Source organism: Pelmatolapia mariae, linkage group LG15 (genome assembly GCF_036321145.2).
Source record: "Pelmatolapia mariae isolate MD_Pm_ZW linkage group LG15, Pm_UMD_F_2, whole genome shotgun sequence".
Lineage (NCBI taxonomy): Eukaryota > Metazoa > Chordata > Actinopteri > Cichliformes > Cichlidae > Pelmatolapia > Pelmatolapia mariae.
The window spans coordinates 41822615-41846028 of record NC_086240.1 but is presented as its reverse complement, the minus strand read 5'-3'; positions in this window follow the sequence as shown (position 1 = coordinate 41846028).

Sequence of the window (23414 nt, the reverse complement as noted above, 5' to 3'; positions counted from 1 at the left end):
GGCCACTCAGGTATGTCCGCTGCAGTTATATGAAAGCAACAGCGATATTTCGCCACTGTTTTACCATAAATAAATATTATCAATGTAGCTAAATATAATGCAGCATTTGATGCTTTTATTGATTTCATACAGATACATACAGGTCATTTCCGAAAAAAAGGGAAATGTACTCTTAACCATTCTATGTCATGTAGTAGATCATGTCAGATGTAATTCATATTTTAGGGTAGTATAAGTAAATTACTTCGTGTAATCAAGATGAGAGACCACGACTATAAAAGCGAAGGTGGATTTGGGAAGTCTGTCACAGCCATGTCCTGTCCGTTTGTACGCGAGCAGCCCATTGCGGAAGGTGCAAGATTGATAAGGAGAGTTCTCAGAATTCAGCGTATATTGTGGGATAGACAGGATCCTTTAGCTCAGCGCGACAGTGTGCTCATAGAGAGATATCGCTTTTTTTGTTATTTACTTAACACTCTCTCTCTCGCTCTCTCTCTCTCTCTCTCTCTCTCTATATAGATAGATAGATAGATCTATCTATCTATCTATCTATCTATCTATCTATCTATCTATCTATCTATCTATCTATCTATCTATCTCCCAACTTACTGTGCATGCTTCAGTCACCCCTCGCATGGGAACAGGTAAAAGTGATGGAGTGTTATGTAAAACTACACACAAAAAACCCACAATGTCAATAAATGTCACGGTACAAAAAGCCGGGGTGTGACGAGGGGGTGCAGGACCACCACCTGTCTTCATTTGCTCTGCCCTTTTCTTGGTTGCTGTTATGAACAAACAAACAGGTTATTGCAGGGTCTCTTTTCAAGAGACTAAAAGCAATATAAGTGATAAATATTACCATTCTGTAGAATATTCTTATATTTCACTTTTACTTGTTCCCATGTTCTAGTGGGTCCTGTTGTGGCTCTAATGTGACAGAGGATATGGTGTAATATAATATAATGTGGTATAATATAATATCACATGATATAATGTAATATAATGAATTACTTACGAGTTTAATTTGTCAGCAACTTTCTGCCAGCCCTCTCTCCTTGCTTTTGCAGCCTTTGCAGTGTTCCCTTGCGTTTTAATTAGACTCTGAAACTCCTGATATCCCTCAATCAAGAGTTCTTGGTCTGCTGCCGTAAAATACTGAGCGCGCTCCTTCGACATCTTCGCCGACCAATCACAGGGTTGCCGATCAATGTTTCTACTATCGATGCGTAGCCCCTTTTAAGCCACCCAGTGATCTCAGATTACTTCATCCAGCTATACTAATCGTCAACAACAGGTGTGTTCGGAGAACCGGATTAGCGAGCTCAAGGTTAGCGCGATGATTTGATCTTGGATGTGTCATTTGATCTTGGATGTAGTAAGCGAGGTACGAAGAACGGGCCCCAGGGCCTCTCAATTTTGTTGTTGTGTTTAGCAATTTGTTGTTGTGATTTGCACTTCAGGGCCACCGTAGTTTGGAGACAGTTTGGAGGTTTAGGAGAGTGAGGAGAGAAAGTCAGGAGAGAATGGAGCCAGCTAAGAAGAGGAGGATGTCCTCCCCTGTGTGGGAACATTTTGATCTTATTCCTCCCAACAAGGTATGTAAATTTCTACAGAAGATGTATTTTCATAATACTGATGGCGCAATACAATTTATGCTAAGCTGTCTTTACTTTTGTACAAGGTGAAGTGTTTACTATGTGCCAGGGTTCATACTGAGTCAGGAGGGCAGAGACGACTAAGCACAGAACTAAAACTAAACTAAACATGAGGGCATAAGAACAAAACCTAAGAACTAAACCCTAAACCAGAATAAACTGAAACGTAGATTTATAATAATAATAATAATCAAAACAGGAAAACTAAAGAATCAGACATAAATCATAATACAGAAGAATACCAGAAACATAAGAAACTGAAAATGCTGGGTCAACATGACCCAGAACCGTGACAGAGTTTGATTGACAGGATCAAGGACCGCAGTGAGTCAGTGAGGTTGGGGTTTGGTTTCCAGCACAGAGCTGTGCGCATGAGGAGAAACAGACTTCCACAGATGTGACAACGAGGAGACGCTAGTTCCACACTGACAGATGTGTCTGAGCGGTTAGCTGCAGGGCAGGTGTGACACAGCAATGCTGCACAGCCTAATGGTTCAGGTGTGAGTCAGTGTAGCTCTGGTGGAGCTGTGCAGGTTTAACCTGCTGCTGCTCACAGCAGTACTACAAAGCAAGATTAATGGCTTAATGGCCTGTGTCAAATTTAAAGTCAGAGGTTTCTCTATGGGCAGAAATCTGTGCCATCAGAAACTGAATTTGAATAAGTTAAATTTGAATTTGAATTGCTCGGATTGAATCTGAATTGTAACTTGAATAAAAGCTTTTGAAAACTGAATTTGAATTAGTCTAATTTGAAATTGAATTTATGGTTTGAAAATGATCATCACTAAATTGAAATTGAAATTTATAATTTGAAAATGAATTGATTTGCTTTGAAACTGCATTTTATCCTTTAAAAATTCAGCTCTCGAATAATTTCAGTTTCACTCTCACCATTCAGTTTCAGTTCTACAATTCAATTTCAGTTCCAAAATTCAGTTTTTTGGAACTTACATCTGGTTCCGGTTCAAGCACAGATTAAAGAACTACGTTTTACTAGCGGACTGATAGTGTTACTGAATCTACAGCATCTTGAGCTGAATTGAGACTTCAGAAGTCATTCGTCATGTCGAATGACCAGCGGATAAACTCTCAGGTTGGTAATAAATGTATTACATGTATAAGAACAAGCGTCATGTTAACATATGATAGCCGTACAGTAACTTTTATGCTTATTGTAGCTGCTAGCTAAAAACGCTAATTTAGCCTAGTTTGCCGTGGATTCAGCTTTGACAAACAAATATGATCGACTGTTTCTAGTAGAATTCCAAAGTTGTCATCTTGTACCCTCTCAGAGCCCTGTATGCTTGCAGAGACCCCTACAGTAGGGAAACATGCAAAACAGTGTCCAAACATTTGTATTTTAGCTTTATTTATGTCTTACACAGCATCCCAACTCTTTAGCTAACTTAATAACTTTAGCTAAAGTGAATAGTTAGTCTAATTCACGCAGAAAAGGATTCTGACCTGCGAGGATATAAAACTGTTAGGAGAGACAGCATCCATCCCACTTTGGATGGAGCAGCTGTCATTTCGAGAAATCTGGAAAAATTTATTAAACCCCCCAAAATGTGACTATCCAGAGTTGGGACCAGGAAGCAGAGTTGCAGTCTTACACGCCTCCCCCCCCCCCCCCCTCCCCCCCCCCCCCAAAACCCCATGCCCTTAGAGACTGTGTCAGCTCCCAAACCAGCAAAAAAACACTTAACCCTTTCATGCATGAATTATGACAACCTCAATTAGTATTTTTTTCTCAAGTATTTTTTTTTCTTATTTGTTATGATCTATCATCCACCTGGGCCTTACACAGAGTGTCTGTTTGATTTCTCAGACTTTTTATCTGAAAACGTGCTCAGCTCAGATAAAATAATAATTGTGGGTGATTTTAACATCCATGTAGATGCTAAAAATGACAGCCTCAGCACAGAATTTAATCTGTCATTAGACTCAATTGGCTTCTTTCAAAATGTAAAAGAACCCACCCACCACTTTAATCACACTCTAGATCTTACTATGACTTATGGCATCAGATGCAGCCGCCTCATCAGTGACAGGACCACGATAGATTCCTGGTGGAATCCTGACCAATTGCCGGCTGATGGGTGGTCGTAATAAAAACTAGAAAGCGAAAATTTCAGAAGAAATTTTAAGTGTGCCTATGCCGCTGGTAATCAGTGTAGTTTGCCATTCATACAGCTACAGAGAGCAAAACTCAGCAGAGCAGCCATTCTCCACCATGAACTATGGTAAAAACAAACACCGCTCGCGCCTCACAGATGACAGCTTACAGTTTTGGGTAAAGATGAAGTGACTTTGTACAGTCCCGATTTGCAGACGCTGTGCACACAGGTTCATGAGCAGAAGTCCCATTGTACCACGGCAGACCCGACAATGTTTGCATGAACACGCTTTGAAGCATTACGTTATGGACCACTTTTCACACATGGTTGGTGTACCCACACAGCCGGCTGTAGCTTTTCAACTCACAGCCCGACACACACCCAAAAAACAGCCGAGAGAGCACAGACTACGCCAGAGAGGCGTGTTTGCAGATGCCGCTCAGGTGGGTCCACTGATGCACTTAGTAACAGTCAGCCTCCTTGAACTGGCAGAAATACTGTGATTTAGTAGAAATACTATAACATAACAGATATACTGTGATGTTGCAGACATAGTATGTTTTTGTACTACTCGTTTGTAGTGAAAAAAATTAGCAATATAAATTACAGGTCTGTGATAGTGTATAAATTTGTAGTGAAAAAGAAATGTCGACCAAGGTGGGATTGAACCCGCGATGTTTGGGCTGCTGACCGGCGTCATTACCAACTGCGCCACTGGGAAAGAAGATGGCAGCCGCTTGGAAAACAGGCAAATGACCTGTCAGATTTAGATCGCGGTGAGAGGCGAAAGACGCCATTTTTTGGAGTTACAAAACGTCGTGTAACTCAAAAACTAGGTGGAATAGAAGCATCATTCTTCAACTCGGTGAATCAGCGGACTTTGGTGTACTTTGACTGCGATTTTCATTGCTCTTTGTACCTCCGTCGCGGAGATATGACGAGAGAAGAAACGGCTTCATTTTCAGAGTTTGAAAAGTGAGAGGAGGACAGATTTCCACCCCCAAACAAACGTAATTTATGGCTCAACAGTAAGATGACTGTAAAAACTTCTCCACTTTGATTCAACAGAAATACTATTATGGAGGAGTAATACTTTAACATGGGAGAAATATTGATACACACACACACATACACAGAGCCTAAAGGGAGCAGTGGCTGTTAAGACTCTGGGCTTGGTATATCTAGGTCAGCTAAATTGGCTGCACCTGCTGTAATCAGCCCTTACACACACAGACACACAGAGAGGTATAAGTTTTCTGCAGTGTATTTCTCACATTCAGGATTCCCCTCGAACAAATGGCCATAATTTCCTAACCGTAGGGGCTACAACGCTCATTCTGACATCGTTCTGTTCAGAAGAGATGGGGGAATCTGCAGGTCTTCTTAATTCAGAGATAGAATATAGATTTTTGAAGATATATGACTTGTAATACACTGTAACTGAGTAGAGGTAAAGCAAAACTGCACTGACTTGCCCCCAAACAACGTTTTGTAACTCTAAATCTATATGGAGCATCAAAATCATTCTTTCACCGTAAGAAACAGCAGGCTTTGGTGAACAGTCATGGAAATTTTCAGGTCTCTGTGGAAATCCATCAAAAAGATATGACGAGAGAAAAAAGTGCCTCATTTCCAGAGTTTGAAATCTGAAGAGATCTGAGCAAGGCACAAATTTCCTACCCTCAAACAAATGTAATTCATGGCCAAACGGTAATAGGTGAGAAAAAAATTCTTGAATTGTGAGCATAAGGGGTGTCTGAAGATATATTGGCACAAGCGTCATGTCTCAACTTTGTTTCATTAAGGAGATATGACGATTTGAAAATGCCTCTCATTAGAGAAATCCAGCCCTGATTTTGAACAAACTCTCCTATGACTTTCTATAGAGAGTTTTGAGACTTTGTGTTGCTCTGAGGAGATTTGCAAAATATGTGTAAATCCCACAAGAATGATAGTGACATTTTCTGAAAGCCAGCAAAAATACCTACGTTTTGATGTATAATTTGTGGGGGTTGAGTGGAAATTGAGCGAGTTGCAAGAAGTTGTTCAGACATGAAGAGAAAATTCAGAATGGATGAGTGTACACTGTAAGTTAATTGCATAGCAACCATAACAACGCATGTATTTTCTAAAAAATCACAATTTTGCAACTGAAAACTTAAAGAGGTATAAAATTAAAATGGTAGAAGATCTGAAAAAGCTGAATCATACATGAATAGCCCAATAATCTGAGAACATTTCAAAGTTTGAATGGAGTTTCTAGGTGAAAGTATGAGGAAGTAGTTAAGTTTCAAAAACAAGCAAGTTTTAGCAGAATTTCAGAAGATTTCCATTCATTTCAATGGGACAAATTAAAGGAAAAAAGTGTAATATTTTAAAAAGTATAATAGTAATAAACACCAAAAGTCATAGCACACATTAGCAGAAATAGCAGAACAGTTTAGAGTTTGAACTGAGAAAATCGGCTGAAAACTGAGGAAGTAGTTAAACGGCAAAAAATGTACGGAAGGCCCAAGAATAACTAGAAAAATTTGCATTTCCTGCGAAAATGCTGTGTGGATGCCTTAACGCTGAAGCTGTCTGCTGAAAAGCTGAAAAAGATGAAAAGTTGCAAAAAGTTGTATGGTGGTGAAAAAAAAAACATTGCCCTGAGCAGGATTCCAACCTGGCCCTCCTGGGCTCAAGGCAGCTACTCATCTCACTGACCCAAACTCAATCTCACAAAGAAAAGGTGGAGCGACGGACAATTCTGCTGGAATGAGAAGAAGCTGCTGAGAATTGTGCTGATAAGAGGAGAAAAGGCTGAAAGTTTTGCAGAAAAGAGGTGAATCAGCAGAATTTCTGCTGAAAAGAGATAAAGAAGCAGAAAGTTGCGCTGAAAAGAGATGAATCAGCAGAATTTCTGCTCAAAAGTGTATTTTCTGAAAACAGCTGAGATTTGTGCTGATAAGAGGTGAAAAGGCTGAAAATTTTGCAGAAGAGGTGAATAAGCAGAATTTGGGCTGAAAAGAGGTGCAAATTGTGCTGAAAAGAGTTCAATCAGCAGAATTTCTGCTGAAAAGAGTTGTGCAGAATTCTTTTCAGAATTCTGCTGAAAAGATGTTTTTGCTGAAAATAGTTGAAAAATCACCAACTGAAAAAAAAACTGCCAACAGTTTTAGGTTAGACTGTAGTAAAATCACCAACTGAAAAAAACTGCCAACAGTTTTAGGTTAGACTGTAGTAAAATCACCAACTGAAAAAAAACTGCCAACAGTTTTAGGTTAGACTGTAGTAAAATCACCAACTGAAAAAAACTGTTAGCGTGATAAACCTATACTATTTACTGCCAACTGAAAACTGCCAACAGTTTTCAACGGTGAAAACTGCCAACAGTTTTAGGTCAGACTGCAGTAAAATCATCAACTGAAAAAAAACTGCCAACAGTTTTAGGTCAGACTGCAGTAAAATCACCAACTGAAAAAAAAAAAACTGCCAACAGTTTTAGGTTAGACTGCAGTAAAATCACCAACTGAAAAAATAAAATGTCCAACACCTTTAGGTTAGACTGCAGTAAAATCACCAACTGAAAAAATAAAATGTCCAACACCTTTAGGTTAGACTGCCGTAAAATCACCAACTGAAAAACACTGCCAACAGTTTTAAGTTAGATTACTGTAAATACTCACTGGATTGCTGCCAGATCAGTTGTGAAAAACTATTAGGATCTACTAAGTTGAAAAAGCAAATCAGAAGTAAAGTGGTGAGTTTTAAACCCTGAGTGAGAAAGAAGGAGACTGTTTATCAGTACTCAGCTGTTAGGGCCGGTTGCTATAGTAACTCCTGTGAGTGGCAGGAGGGGATGGGACACACACACACACACACTCTGCAGTTGGGGTCAGACACAGAGATGGGCAAACAGGAATTAAGCTCTGAAACAAATGCTTGCCAAGAGAAAACTGTAGGTCCGATCGCAATAATTCTTTCACCGTGAGTGGCAGGAACTTCCAGACTACAACATATTAAATTTTAATGCCTGTAGAGTGTTTTATACTGACGTGGTGACAGTGTAAAGACACCCTTCGATGTTAGGTTTGAGCTGAAAATTGAGAGCAGTTTTAGAATGGTTGTCTATGGGGGACAGAGAGGGAGGAGGCTGCGCTTTGATGGCATTTGTGAGAAAACCGTAAATCTGATCTTGATAAGAAAAACATTGGATGAAAGAAGACAACGATAGCTACGTTTTGATGTATAAATTATTGATGTGGGGTAAACGGTTTGGATGGGACAGGACGAGAAAGACAAATTTTTTAAATTATTCCCCACACTCTGGTTTTTTGGCAGTTGACAGTGCGGCGAACATTCCGTGAAAATCTCAATTTTCCTAAAACTTAAACTGCTCTTGTGAAACAACCGTAAGAGATATCGCAACGAGGATTTGGACAATAAAAGTCCAAAATCTTGTGACCCGTTTAAAGTTTAAATGACGTTTCTACGACAAAGTATGGCCGAGCGGTAGGCCTTCAAAGTGGCCTGGGTTGGCGCGGTTTTTTTGGGCCCTTCCCAATCGAAATGCATGGGGAAAAATGGGGTCTTTTTTGGGGAATTTCGGGAAAACTGTGCGACGAATCCCTACCAAGAGTCATAGCACCCTATTCCCGATTGAGCCGCACGAAACGGTGTGACATACGTGGGGGTCATCTCAAAGCTGCGGGCCGTGAAAAAGTTCATAATTTCAGGCGGAAGAAAAATAATAATAACTAGAAAAATTTGCATTTCCTGCGAAAATGCAGTGTGGATGCTTTAAAGCTGAAGCTGTCTGCTGAAACTAGCTGAAAAAGCTGAAAAGTTGCAGAAATTGTAAAAACTTTGCAGAAGTAAAGGAACTTTGCTAAAATGTAGTAACTTAGCAGAACTGTAATATCTTAGAGGAAACATAATACTTGGCAGAAATACAATAGCATAGCAGAACTTAGCAGAAATATTGTAACTTACCAGAAACACGATAACTTCTCAAAAATACAAGAATTTAGGAGAAATAGTATAAAATAACAGAAAGAATATATTTAGCCAAACATTCTTAAACATTACAGAAATACTATGATTTAGAGAAACAGTACAACATAGCAGAAATGCTGTGATTTACCAGAGACACTGCAATATACTATGAATATTGTAATTTTAAATAAATATTATGTTTTAGCAAAAATACCCCAGTTTAGAACAAGTATTATAACATAGCAGAAATACTATTCTATAGCAGAAATGCTATATTTAGAAAGAAAAATATAATATAGTAGAAATACTATGATTTAGCAGAAATCCTACAATATAGCTTAATAACAATGATTTAGAACAGGTACTATGATTGAGCAGAATAGTAATAACTTAAGTGAAAATATTGGAAAGGTAAAATGACAAGCTGAATAAAAAGGAACATGGTTAAGTTCGCTCAAAATTAATTTTTGTTCACCTGTGAAAAAATAAAATAAAAATACATTTAGAAAAAAAACAAATAAGAACAGCAAACAGATACATACAAAATCAAATATGGATACACAAAACAAAAGATACACACAAAATCAAATATGGATACACAAATGTACAGAGAGAGACACACAAACCGGGTCTATGCCAGTCAACCAGTCTGAATATATTATATTTTTATCCAACAAAGAGATGCTGCCATAAAAAGGGTCTCTCTCTCTCTCTCTCACACACACACACACACACACACACACACACACACACACACACACTTCTGTAAAGTTATTAGAAGTTAAAAAAGTTTTTCAAACACTGACATCGGCTTCTTCAGTTTTTTTTTTCAGCTTTATATTTTCAGCTGTATCTATGAGAGTCAAAAAGCCTGGATCTGCTCAATTTGAATCCACCAATCAGAGCTGTCACTTCTGTCTGCTTCATCAGGCTATGTAGTTGTCCCTGTCAGTGCAGCTGCATCCCTTGCTCACACCGACAGAGACATGGGCTTTCTGTAATGTATTTCAGACATGGAACATTAACATAACATCTTAGCAAAAAAATTGTGACTTAAGAGAAACATAATAACTTAGCAGAAATACTATGATTTGGAAGAAATAATAGTATTTGGCAGAAATACTACATTTAGCAGAAAACCTATAAAATAGCAGAAATGGCATGACTTAGCAGACATACTGTATTTAGCACAAATAGTAAAATGTAGCAGAAATACTATGATTTTGCATAATAGTAATAACTTAAGTAAAAATATTGGAAAAGCAAAATGGACAGCTAAAAAAATGCTGAACATGGTTAGGTTCCAGTGAAAAATTCACAGAAATTTTTAAAAAAATAAACAAACAAAGAGAAATAACAGCCAGCAGATACACACAATTACAAATATGGACACATATGCACAGAGGGACACACCCACACAGGATCTATGCCTGTCAACCAGTCTCAATATGTTCAATTTATATCCTACAATGAGATGCTGTCAAAAAAAGGGTCTCACACACACACACACACACCCACCCACCCACCCACCCACCCACCCACCCACCCACACACACACACACACACACACACACACACACACACACACACACACACACACACACACACACACACACACACACACACACACACACAGCAGCAGCAAGTGAACAAACAGTGGCTGTGCATACTGTGTTTCCTGTATGCCCCTAGGTCAGTCAAGCAGCCTGGAGCTGCTGAATTTGAATCCACCAATCAGAGAGGCTGTGTACTTTTTCCCGCCAAAACTGGTGCACCAAGTGCAGGCTTTTACACACACAGACACAGAGAGAGACAGGATTTTTGCAGTCTATTTCTCATAGTGAGGATTCCCCTCAAACAAATGGCTATAATTTCCTAACCGTAGGGGCTAGAACGGTCATTCTTACACCGTTTTGTTCAGAAGAGATGGGGGAATCTTCAAGTGTTTACAATTTATCATTAAAATATGAATTATTAAAGATATTTGACTTGTAATGCACCATAACTGAGTAGAGGCAAGCGAAAACTGCCTTGACTTGCCCTCAAACAACGCTTTCTAACTCTAAATCTATTTGGAGTATTGATATCATTCTTTCACCGTAAGAGACAGCAGGCTTTGGTGAACAGTCATGGAAATTTTCAGCTCTCTGTGGAAATCCATCAAAAAGATATGACGAGAGAAAAAAGTGGTTCATTTCCAGAGTTTGAAATCTGAAGAAATCTGAGCGAAGGACGAATTTCCTACCCTCAAACAAGTGTAACTCATTTCAGAACGGTAATAGGTGAGAAAAAAATTCTTGAATTGTGAGCGTCAGGAGTGTCTGAAGATATACTGGGACAAGCCTCATGTTTTAACTTCGCTTCGTTAAGGAGATATGACGATTCGAATATGCCTCTCATTACAGAAATCAAGGGGTGATTTTGAACAAACTCTCCATTGACTTTCTATGGAGAGTTTTCACACTTCGTGTTGGTCTGAGGAGATTTGCCAAAATTCTATAAATCTCACAACAATGATGGTGACATTTTCGGAAAGCCAGCAAAAATGCCTACGTTTTGATGTATAATTTGTGGAAGTTGAGTGAAAATTGAGCAAGTAGCAAGAAGTTGTTCGGACATGAAGAGAAAACTGCGAAACCTACAGTGGCACACTGGAAGCCAAGTGCATAGCAACCATAACAACGCATGTATTTTCTGAAAAATCACAATTTTGCAACTCAAAACTTTAAGAGGGATAAAAGTAAAACTGTAACAGATATGAAAAAGCTGAATCATTCATGAATAGCCCAATAATTTGTGAACATTTTAAAGTTTGAATGGTTGTTCTACGTGAAAGTAGGAAAAAGTAGTTAAGTTTCAAAAACAAGCAAGTTTTAGCAGAATTGCGGAAGTTTCCCATTCATTTCAATGGGACAAATTAAAGGAAAAAAGCTTAATATTTTAAAAAGTATAATAGCATAAAATACCAAAAGTCATAGCGATCATTAGCAGAAATAGCAGAATAGTTTAAAATTTGAACGGTGAAAATCGGCTGAAAATTGTGGAAGTAGTTAAGTGCCAAAAGACGTACGGAAGCAACTGGAATAATAATAATAACTAGAAAAATTTGCATTTCCTGCGAAAATGCAGTGTGGATGCTGGAACGCTGAAGCTGTCTGCTGAAACTAGCTGAAAAAGCTGAAAAGTTGCAGAAATTGTAAAACCTTTGCAGAAGGAAAGGAACTTTGCTAAAATGTAGTAACTTAGCAGAACTGTAATATCTTAGAGGAAACATAATACTTGGCAGAAATACAATAGCATAGCAGAACTTAGCAGAAATATTATGATTTAGCAGAAATGCTGTATTTAGCACAAATCTCATAAAACAGCAGAAATAGTAGGATTTAGCATAAATGCTGTATTTATCACAAATCTCATAAAAAAGCAGAAATAGTATGATTTAGCAGAAATGCTCTATTCAGCTCAAATCTCATAAAATAGGAGAAAAAGTATGATTTAGCAGAAATGCTGTATTTAGCACAAATCTCATACCACAGCAGAAGTAGTAGGATTTAGCAGAAATGCTGTATTTAGCACAAATCTCATAAAACAGCAGAAATAGTAGGATTTAGCAGAAATGCTCTATTTAGCACAAATCTCATAAAAAAGCAGAAATAGTATGATTTAGCAGAAATGCTGTATTTATCACAAATCTCATAAAATAGCAGAAATAGTATGATTTAGCAGAAATGCTGTATTTAGCACACATCTCATAAAATAGCAGAAATAGTATGATTTAGCAGAAATGCAGTATTTAGCACAAATGCTGAAAAGTAGCAGCAATGCTATGACTTAGCACAATAGTAATAACTTAAATAGAAAAATTGGAAAAGCAAAATGGACAGCTGAAGAAATGCTGAACATGCTAAGGGTCCCTCAAATGTAATTGTTAAATGAAAAAAAATCAGCAAAAAAAAGTATAACAGTCACACAACCACAAAGATGGACCAATATGGAAACACACAAGCACAGAGAGACACACACAGGATCAAATTCAGTCAACCAGTCTAAATATATTTAATTTAAATCATACAATAAGATGCTCCCATAAAAAGGCTCTCGCTCTCTCTGTGTCACACACACACACACACACACACACACACACACACACACACACACACACAGAGAGAGAGAGAGAGAGAGAGAGAGAGAAAATCAGGTTTCTAGGTCAGTCAAGCAGCCTGGGAGCTGCTAAATTTGAATCCACCAATCAGAGAGGCTGTGTGCTTTTTCCCGCCAAAACAGGTGCAGCCGTTTTTACACACACGCAGCACAGAGACAGGATTTCTGCAGTCTATTTCTCATAGTCAGGACTCCCCTCAAACAAATGGCCATAATTTCCTAACCGTAGGGGCTAGAATGGTAATTCTTACACCGTTTTGTTCAGAAGAGATGGGGGAATCTTCAAGTGTTGACAATTTATCATTAAAATATGAATTATTAAAGATATTTGACTTGTAATGCACCATAAGTGAGTAGAGGTGAAGCAAAAACTGCCTTGACCTGCCCTCAAACAACGCTTTCTAACTCTAAATCTATTTGGAGTATCGATATCATTCTTTCACCGTAAGAGACAGCAGGCTTTGGTGAACTGTCAGGTCTCTGTGGAAATCCAAAAAAAAGATATGACGAGAGGAAAAAGTGGTTCAATGTGTCAGGCCTCAGATATGATTGGCTGGTTGGGAAGTCGTGCAGGCCCTGATATGTGAATTTGAATATTACAGTCCTCACAGAGGATTAACTCCCTGGGGAGCTGGAAGAAATATATAGAAATACTATGATTACCCAGAAATACTGCATTTAGTAGAAATACTATGTTTTAGCACAAATACTATAAAATGGCAGAAATACTATATGAAGTACAAATCCTATAAAATAGAAATAGTGTACTATGATTTGGTAGAAAAACTATAATTAATCAAAATTAGTATATTTTTTAACAGAAATACTAATTTCTGCACAAATCTTATAAAATAGCAGAAATAGTATGATTTAGCAGAAATGCTGTATTTAGCACAAATCTCATAAAAAAGCAGAAATAGTATGATTTAGCAGAAATGCTATATTTAGCACAAATCTCATAAAAAAGCAGAAAAAGTATGATTCAGCAGAAATGCTGTATTTAGCACAAATGCTGAAAAGTAGCAGCAATGCTATGACTTAGCACAATAGTAATAAGTTAAATAGAAAAATTGGAAAAGCAAAATGGACAGCTGAAGAAATGCTGAACATGCTAAGGGTCCCTCAAATGTAATTGTGAAACGAAAAATAATCAGCAAAAAAAGTATAACAGTCACACAATCACAAATATGGACACATATGGAAACACACAAGCACAGAGAGACACACAGGATCAAATTCAGTCAACAAGTCTAAATATATTAAATTAAAATCATAAAATAAGATGCTTCAATAGAAATTCTCTCTAGCCCTCTCTATCTCTCTCTCTTTGTCACACACACACAAACACACACACACACACACACACACACACACACACACACACAGCAGCAGCAAGTGAACAGTGTGTTTCTAGGTCAGCCAAACAGCTGTGAGCTTCTCAATTTGAATCCACCAATCAGAGAGGCTGTGTGGTTTTTCCCGCCAAAACTGGTGCACCAAGTGCAGGCTTTTACACATGCAGCACAGAGAGAGAAAGGATTTTTGCAGTCTATTTCTCATAGTCAGGACTCCCCTCAAACAAACAGCCATAAATTCCTAACCGTAGGGGCTAAAACAGTCATTCTTAGACCGTTTTGTTCAGAAGACATGGGGGAATCTTGAAATGTTGACCATTTAAAATACAAATATGAAATATTAAAGATATATGACATAGATGATTGGTTGGCTTAGAAGCCATGAATGCCCCAATATGCAAATTTGAATGTGCCAGGGCTCAGATATGATTGGTTGTCTTAGAAGCCATGAAGGCCCCAATATGCAAATTTGAATGTGCCAGGGCTCAGATATGATTGGCTGGCTGGGAAGCCGTCCAGGTCCTGATAGGTAAGTTTGAATATTACAGTCCTTACAGAGGACTGACTCCCTGGGGACCTGGCAGAAATATATAGAAATACAATGATTACCCAGAAATACTGCATTTAGTAGAAATACTATGTTTTAGCATAAATACTATAAAATGGCAGAAATACTATAATTAAGCAGAAATACTATATTAAGTACAAATCCTATAAAATAGCAGAAATAGTATGATTTAGCACAAATGCTGTATTTAGCACAAATACTGTAAATCAGCAGAAATGCTATGACTTAGCACAATACTAATAAGTTAAATACAAAAATTGGAAAAGCAAAATGGACAGCTGAAAAAATCCTGAACATGCTAAGGGTCCCTCAGATGTAATTGTTAAATGAAAAAAAATCAGCAAAAAAAAGTATAAGAGTCACACAATCACAAATATGAACACATATGGAAACACACAAGCACAGAGAGACACACAGGATCAAATTCAGTCAACCAGTCTAAATATATTGAATTTAAATCATACACTAAGATGCTCCCATAAAAAGGCTCTCTCTCTGTCGCTGTGTGTCACACACACACACACACACACACACACACACACACACACACACACACACACACACACACACTCACACACACAAACACACACACACACACACACACACAACAGCAGCAGCAAGTGAACAGCATGTTTCTAGGTCAGTAAAGCAGCTGTGAGCTTCTCAATTTGAATCCACCAATCAGAGAGGCTGTGTGCTTTTTCCCGCCAAAACTGGTGCACCAAGTGCAGGCTTTTACACATGCAGCACAGAGAGAGAAAGGATTTTTACAGTCTATTTCTCATAGTCAGGACTCCTCTCAAACAAACAGCGATAAATTCCTAACCGTAAGGGCTAAAACAGTCATTCTTAGACCGTTTTGTTCAAAAGACATGGGGGAATCTTGAAATATTGACCATTTAAAATACAAATATGAAATATTAAAGATATATGACATAGATGATTGGTTGGCTTAGAAGCCATGAATGCTCCAATATGCAAATTTGAATGTGCCAGGGCTCAGATATGATTGGTTGCCTTAGAAGCCATGAAGGCCCCAATATGCAAATTTGAATGTGCCAGGGCTCAGATATGATTGGCTGGCTGGGAAGCCGTCCAGGTCCTGATAGGTAAGTTTGAATATTACAGTCCTTACAGAGGACTGACTCCCTGGGGACCTGGCAGAAATATATAGAAATACAATGATTACCCAGAAATACTGCATTTAGTAGAAATACTATGTTTTAGCACAAATACTATAAAATGGCAGAAATACTATAATTAAGCAGAAATATTATATTAAGTACAAATCCTATAAAATAGCAGAAATAGTATGATTTAGCACAAATGCTGTATTTAGCACAAATACTGTAAATCAGCAGAAATGGTATGACTTAGCAAAATACTAAAAAGTTAAATAGAAAAATTGGAAAAGCAAAATGGACAGCTGAACAAATGCTGAACATGCTAAGGGTCACTCAAATGTAATTGTTAAATGAAAAAAAATCTGTAAAAAAGGTATAACAGTCACACAATCACAAATATGTACACATATGGAAACACACAAGCACAGAGAGACACACACAGGATCAAATTCAGTCAACCAGTCTAAATATATTGAATTAAAATCATACAATAAGATGCTCCCATAAAAAGGCTCTCTCTCTCTGTGTCTCTCTCTCTCTCTCTCACACACACACACACACACACACGCACACACACACACACACACACACACACACACACACACACACACACACAGGGAGAGAAAATCAAGTTTCTAGGTCAGTCAAGCAGCCTGGGAGCTGCTAAATTTGAATCCACCAATCAGAGAGGCTCTGTGCTTTTTCCCGCCAAAACAGGTGCACCTGTTTTTACACACACGCAGCACAGAGACAGGATTTCTGCAGTCTATTTCTCATAGTCAGGACTCCCCTCAAACAAATGGCCACAATTTTCTAACCATAGGGGCTAGAACAGTCATTCTTACACCGTTTTGTTCAGAAGAGATGGGGGAATCTTTCAGTGTTGACAATTTATCATTAAAATATGAATTATTAAAGTTATTTGACTTCTAATGCACCATAACTGAGTAGAGGCGAAGAGAAAACTGCCCTGACTTGCCCTCGAACAAAGCTTTGTAACTCTAAATCTATTTGGAGTATCGATATCATTCTTTCACCGTAAGAGACAGCAGGCTTTGGTGAACAGTCATGGAAATTTTCAGGTCTTTGTGGAAATCCAACAAAAAGTTATGACGAGAGAAAAAAGTGGTTCATTTCCAGAGTTTGAAATCTGAAGAAATCTGAGCAAAGGACGAATTTCCTACCCTCAAACAAGTCTAACTCATTTCAGAACGGTAATAGGTGAGAAACAAATTCATGAATTGTGAGCGTCAGGAGTGTCTGAAGATATACTGGGACAAGCCTCATGTTTTAACTTCGCTTCGTTAAGGAGATATGACGATTCGAATATGCCTCTCATGACAGAAATCAAGCGGTGATTTTGAGCAAACTCTCCATTGACTTTGTATGGAGACTTTTCCGAGCTTGTGTTGGTCTGAGGGGATTTGGCAAAATTCTATAAATCCCACAACAATGACAGTGACATTTTCTGAAAGCCAGCAAAAATACCTACGTTTTGATGTATAATTTGTGTGGGTTGAGTGAAAATTGAGCGAGTAGCAAGAAGTTGTTCGGACATGAAGAGAAGACTGCAAAACCTACAGTGGCACACTGAAAGCCAAGTGCATAGCAACCATAACAACGCATGTATTTTGTGAAAAATCACAATTTTGCAACTCAAAACTTTAAGAGGCATAAAAGTAAAACGGTAAAAGATTTGAAAAAGCTGATTTATACCTGAATAGCCCAATAATTTGAGAACATTTTAAAGTTTGAATGGTTGTTCTACGCGAAAATATGAGGAAGTAGTTAAGTTTCAAAAACAAGCAAAATTTAGCAGAATTGCTGAAGTTTCCCATTCATTTCAATGGGACAAATTAAAGGAAAAAAACGTAATATTTTAAAAAGTATAATAGTGAAAAATACCAAAAGATATAGCGCGCATTAGCAGAAATAGCAGAATAGTTTAAAATTTGAATGGTGAAAATCGGCTGAAAATTGTGGAAGTAGTTAAGTGCCAAAAAGTGTACGGAACGCAACTAGAATAATAAAGAATAAAGAGAAACAGGAACTCAATAGTGTGGATGCCTCCAGCATCCACACAATAAAGTATAAAGAATAAAGAGAAACAGGAACTCAATAGTGTGGATGCCTTAAAGCATCCACACAACTAGAAAAATTTGCATTTCCTGCGAAAATGCAGTGTGGATGCTTTACAGCTGAAGCTGTCTGCTGAAACTAGCTGAAAAAGCTAGTTTCAGCAGACATTGTAAGTTACCAGAAACACGATAACTTCTCAAAAATACAAGAATTTAAGAGAAATAGTATAAGATAACAGAAAGAATATATTTAGCCAAACATTCTTAATCATTACAGAAATACTATGATTTAGAAAAACAGTATAACATAGCAGAAATGCTGTGATTTACCAGAGACACTGCAATATACTATGAATATTGTAATTTTAAATAAATACTATGTTTTAGCAAAAATAGTCCAGTTTAGCACAAATATTATAAATGGTCGTTCTTAGACCGTTTTGTTCAGAAGACATGGGAGAATCTTGAAATGTTGACCATTTAAAATAAAAATATGAAATATCATAGATATATGACATAGATGATTGGTTATCTAAGAAGCCACGAGGGCCCCAATATGCAAATTTGAATGTGCAAGCCCTCAGACATGATTGGTTGTCTTAGAAGCCATATAAAAAGCAGTAAAACTGTACTATGATTTGGTAGAAAAACTATAATTAATCAAAAATACTATATTTGGGAGAAATTGTATTTTTTAGCAGAAACATTACATGTAGCAAAAATCTTATGAAATAGCAGAAATAGTATGATTTAGCAGAAATGCTGTATTTAGCACAAATACTGAAAAGCAGCAGAAATGCTATGACTTAGCACAATAGTAATAACTTAAATAGAAAAATTGGAAAAGCAAAATGGACAGCTGAACAAATCCTGAACATGCTAAGGGTCCCTCAAATGTAATTGTTAAATGAAAATAAAATCAGTAAAAAAAAATATAACAGTCACACAATCACAAAGATGGACACATATAGAAACACACAAGCACAGAGAGACACACACAGGACCAAATTCAGTCAACCAGTCTAAATATATTGAATTTAAATCATACAGTAAGATGCTCCCATAAAAAGGCTCTCTCTCTCTCTCTCTCTCACACACACACACACACACACACACACACACACACACACACACACACACACACACACACACAGGGAGAGACAAGCAAGACTCTAGGTCAGTCAAGCAGCCTGGGAGCTGCTTAATTTGAATTCACCAATCAGAGAGGCTGTGTGCTTTTTCCCGCCAAAACTGGTGCGCCAAGTGCAGGCTTTTACACACACAGACACAGAGAGAGACAGGATTTCTGCAGTGTATTTGTCATAGTGAGCATTCCCCTCAAACAAATGGCCATAATTTCCTAACCGTAGGGGCTAGAACGGTCATTCTTACACCGTTTTGTTCAGAAGAGATGGGGGAATTTATCATTAAAATATGAATTATTGAAGATATTTGACTTCTAATGCACCATAACTGAGTAGAGGCGAAGAGAAAACTGCCCTGACTTCCCCTCGAACAAAGCTTTGTAACTCTAAATCTATTTGGAGTATCGATATCATTCTTTCACCCTAAGAGACAGCAGGCTTTGGTGAACAGTCATGGAAATTTTCAGGTCTCTGTCGAAATCTATCAAAAAGATATGACGAGAGAAAAAAGTGTTTCATTTCCAGAGTTTGAAATCTGAAGAAATCTGAGCGAGGGACGAATTTCCTACCCTCAAACAAACCCAATTCATGGCCAAATGGTAATAGATGAGAAAACAATTCTTGAATTGTGAGCATCAGGAGTGTCTGAAGATATATTGGCACAAGCCTCATGTCTTAACTTCGCTTCGTTGGGGAGATATGACGATTCGAAAATGCTTCTCATTACAGAAATCAAGCGGTGATTTTAAACGAACTCTCCATTGACTTTCTATGGGGATTTTTGAGACTTTGTGTTGGTCTGAGGAGATTTGCCAAAATTCTATAAATCCCACAACAATGATAGTGACATTTTCTGAAAGCCAGCAAAAATACCTACGTTTTGATGTATAATTTGTGTGGGTTGAGTGGAAATTGAGCGAGTAGCAAGAAGTTGTTCGGACATGAAGAGAAAATTGCCAAAGGTACAGTGGCTCACTTAGAACCAACTGCATAGCAACCATAACAACGCATGTATTTTGTGAAAAATCACAAAAATGAAACTGAAAACTTAAACAGGGATAAGATGAAAATGGTAACAGATATGAAAAAGCTGAATCATTCATAAATAGCCCAATAATTTGAGAACATTTTAAAGTTTGAATGGTTGTTCTAGGTGAAAGTAGGACAAAGTAGTTAAGTTTCAAAAACAAGCAAGTTTTAGCAGAATTGTGGAAGTTTTCCATTCATTTCAATGGGACAAAAAAAAGCATAAAAAGCTTAATATTTTAAAAAGTATAATAGCAAAAAATACCAAAAGTCATAGCGATCATTAGCAGAAATAGCAGAATAGTTTAAAATTTGAACGGTGAAAATCGGCTGAAATCTGTGGAAGTAGATAAGTGCCAAAAAAAGTACAAAAAAGTGGCAACTAGAATAATAATAATAATTAGAAAAATTTGCATTTCCTGCGAAAATGCAGTGTGGATGCTGTAATGCTGAAGCTGTCTGCTAAAAATAGCTGAAAAAGCTGAAAAGTTGCAGAAATTGTAAAAATTTTGCAGAAGCTAAGGAACTTTGCTAAAATGTAGTAACTTAGCAGAACTGCAATATCTTAGAGGAAACATAATACTTGGCAGAAATACAATAGCATAGCAGAACTTAGCAGAAACATTGTAAGTTACCAGAAACACGATAACTTCTCAAAAATACAAGAATTTAAGAGAAATAGTATAAGATAACAGAAAGAATATATTTAGCCAAACATTCTTAATCATTACAGAAATACTATGATTTAGAAAAACAGTATAACATAGCAGAAATGCTGTGATTTACCAGAGACACTGCAATATACTATGAATATTGTAATTTTAAATAAATACTATGTTTTAGCAAAAATAGTCCAGTTTAGCACAAATATTATAACATAGCAGAAATACTATTCTATAGCAGAAATGCTATATTTAGAAAGAAAAATATAATATAGTAGAAATACTTTGATTTAGAAGAAATCCTACAATATAGCTTAATAACAATGATTTAGAACAGATTCTATGATTGAGCACAATAGTAATAACTTAAGTAAAAATATTGGAAAGGTAAAATGACAAGCTGAATAAAAAGGAACATGGTTAAGTTCGCTGAAAACTAATTTTAGTTCACCTGTGAAAAAATAAAATAAAAATACATTTAGAAAAAAAACAAATAAGAACAGCCAACAGATACACACAAAATCAAATATGGATACACAAATCAACAAATACACAAGAAATCAAATATGGATACACAAATGTACAGAGAGAGACACACAGACAGGGTCTATGCCAGTCAACCAGTCTGAATATATTATATTTTTATCCAACAATGAGATGCTGCCCTAAAAAGGGTCTTTGTGTGTGTGTGTGTCTCTCTCTCTCTCACACACACACACACACACACACACACACACACACACACACACACACACACACACACACACACACACACACACAGCAGCAGCAGCAGCATCAGCAAGTGAACAGGGGCTGTTAACAGCATGTTTCTAGGTCAGTCAAACAGCTGTGAGCTTCTTAATTTGAATCCACCAATCAGAGAGGCTGTGTATTTTTCCCACCAAAGCTGGTGCACTAAGTGCAGGCTCTTACAGCACAGAGAGAGACAGGATTTTTGCAGTCTATTTCTCATAGTGAGGACTCCCCTCAAACAAACAGCCATAAATTCCTAACCGTAGGGGCTAAAATGGTCGTTCTTAGACCGTTTTGTTCAGAAGACATGGGAGAATCTTGAAATGTTGACCATTTAAAATAAAAATATGAAATATCATAGATATATGACATAGATGATTGGTTATCTAAGAAGCCACGAGGGCCCCAATATGCAAATTTGAATGTGCAAGCCCTCAGACATGATTGGTTGTCTTAGAAGCCATATAAAAAGCAGTAAAACTGTACTATGATTTGGTAGAAAAAGTATAATTAATCAAAAATACTATATTTGGGAGAAATTGTATTTTTTAGCAGAAACATTACATGTAGCAAAAATCTTATGAAATAGCAGAAATAGTATGATTTAGCAGAAATGCTGTATTTAGCACAAATACTGAAAAGCAGCAGAAATGCTATGACTTAGCACAATAGTAATAACTTAAATAGAAAAATTGGAAAAGCAAAATGGACAGCTGAAAAAATCCTGAACATGCTAAGGGTCCCTCAAATGTAATTGTTAAATGAAAAAAAAAATCAGTAAAAAAAAGTATAACAGTCACACAATCACAAAGATGGACACATATAGAAACACACAAGCACAGAGAGACACACACAGGACCAAATTCAGTCAACCAGTCTAAATATATTGAATTTAAATCATACAGTAAGATGCTCCCATAAAAAGGCTCTCTCTCTCACACACACACACACATACACACACACACACACACACACACACACACACACACACACACAGGGAGAGACAAGCAAGACTCTAGGTCAGTCAAGCAGCCTGGGAGCTGCTTAATTTGAATTCACCAATCAGAGAGGCTGTGTGCTTTTTCCCGCCAAAACTGGTGCACCAAGTGCAGGCTTTTACACACACAGACACAGAGAGAGACAGGATTTCTGCAGTGTATTTGTCATATTGAGCATTCCCCTCAAACAAATGGCCATAATTTCCTAACCGTAGGGGCTAGAACGGTCATTCTTACACCGTTTTGTTCAGAAGAGATGGGGGAATCTTCAAGTGTTCACGATTTATCATTAAAATATGAATTATTAAAGATATTTGACTTGTAATGCACCATAACTGAGTAGAGGCGAAGCAAAAACTGCCTTGACCTGCCCTCAAACAACGCTTTCTAACTCTAAATCTATTTGGAGTATCGATATCATTCTTTCACCGTAAGAGACAGCAGGCTTTGGTGAACAGTCATGGAAATTTTCAGGTCTCTGTGGAAATCCAAAAAAAAGATATGACGAGAGAAAAAAGTGGTTCATTTCCAGAGTTTGAAATCTGAAGAAATCTGAGCAAAGGATGAATTTCCTACCCTCAAACAAGTGTAACTCATCTCAGAACGGTAATAGGTGAGAAAATAACTCTTGAATTTTGAGCGTCAGTAGTGTCTGAAGATATACTGGGACAAGCCTCATGTTTTAACTTCGCTTCATTAAGGAGATATGACGATTCGAATATGCCTCTCATGACAGAAATCAAGCGGTGATTTTGAACAAACTTTCCATTGACTTTCTATGGAGACTTTTCC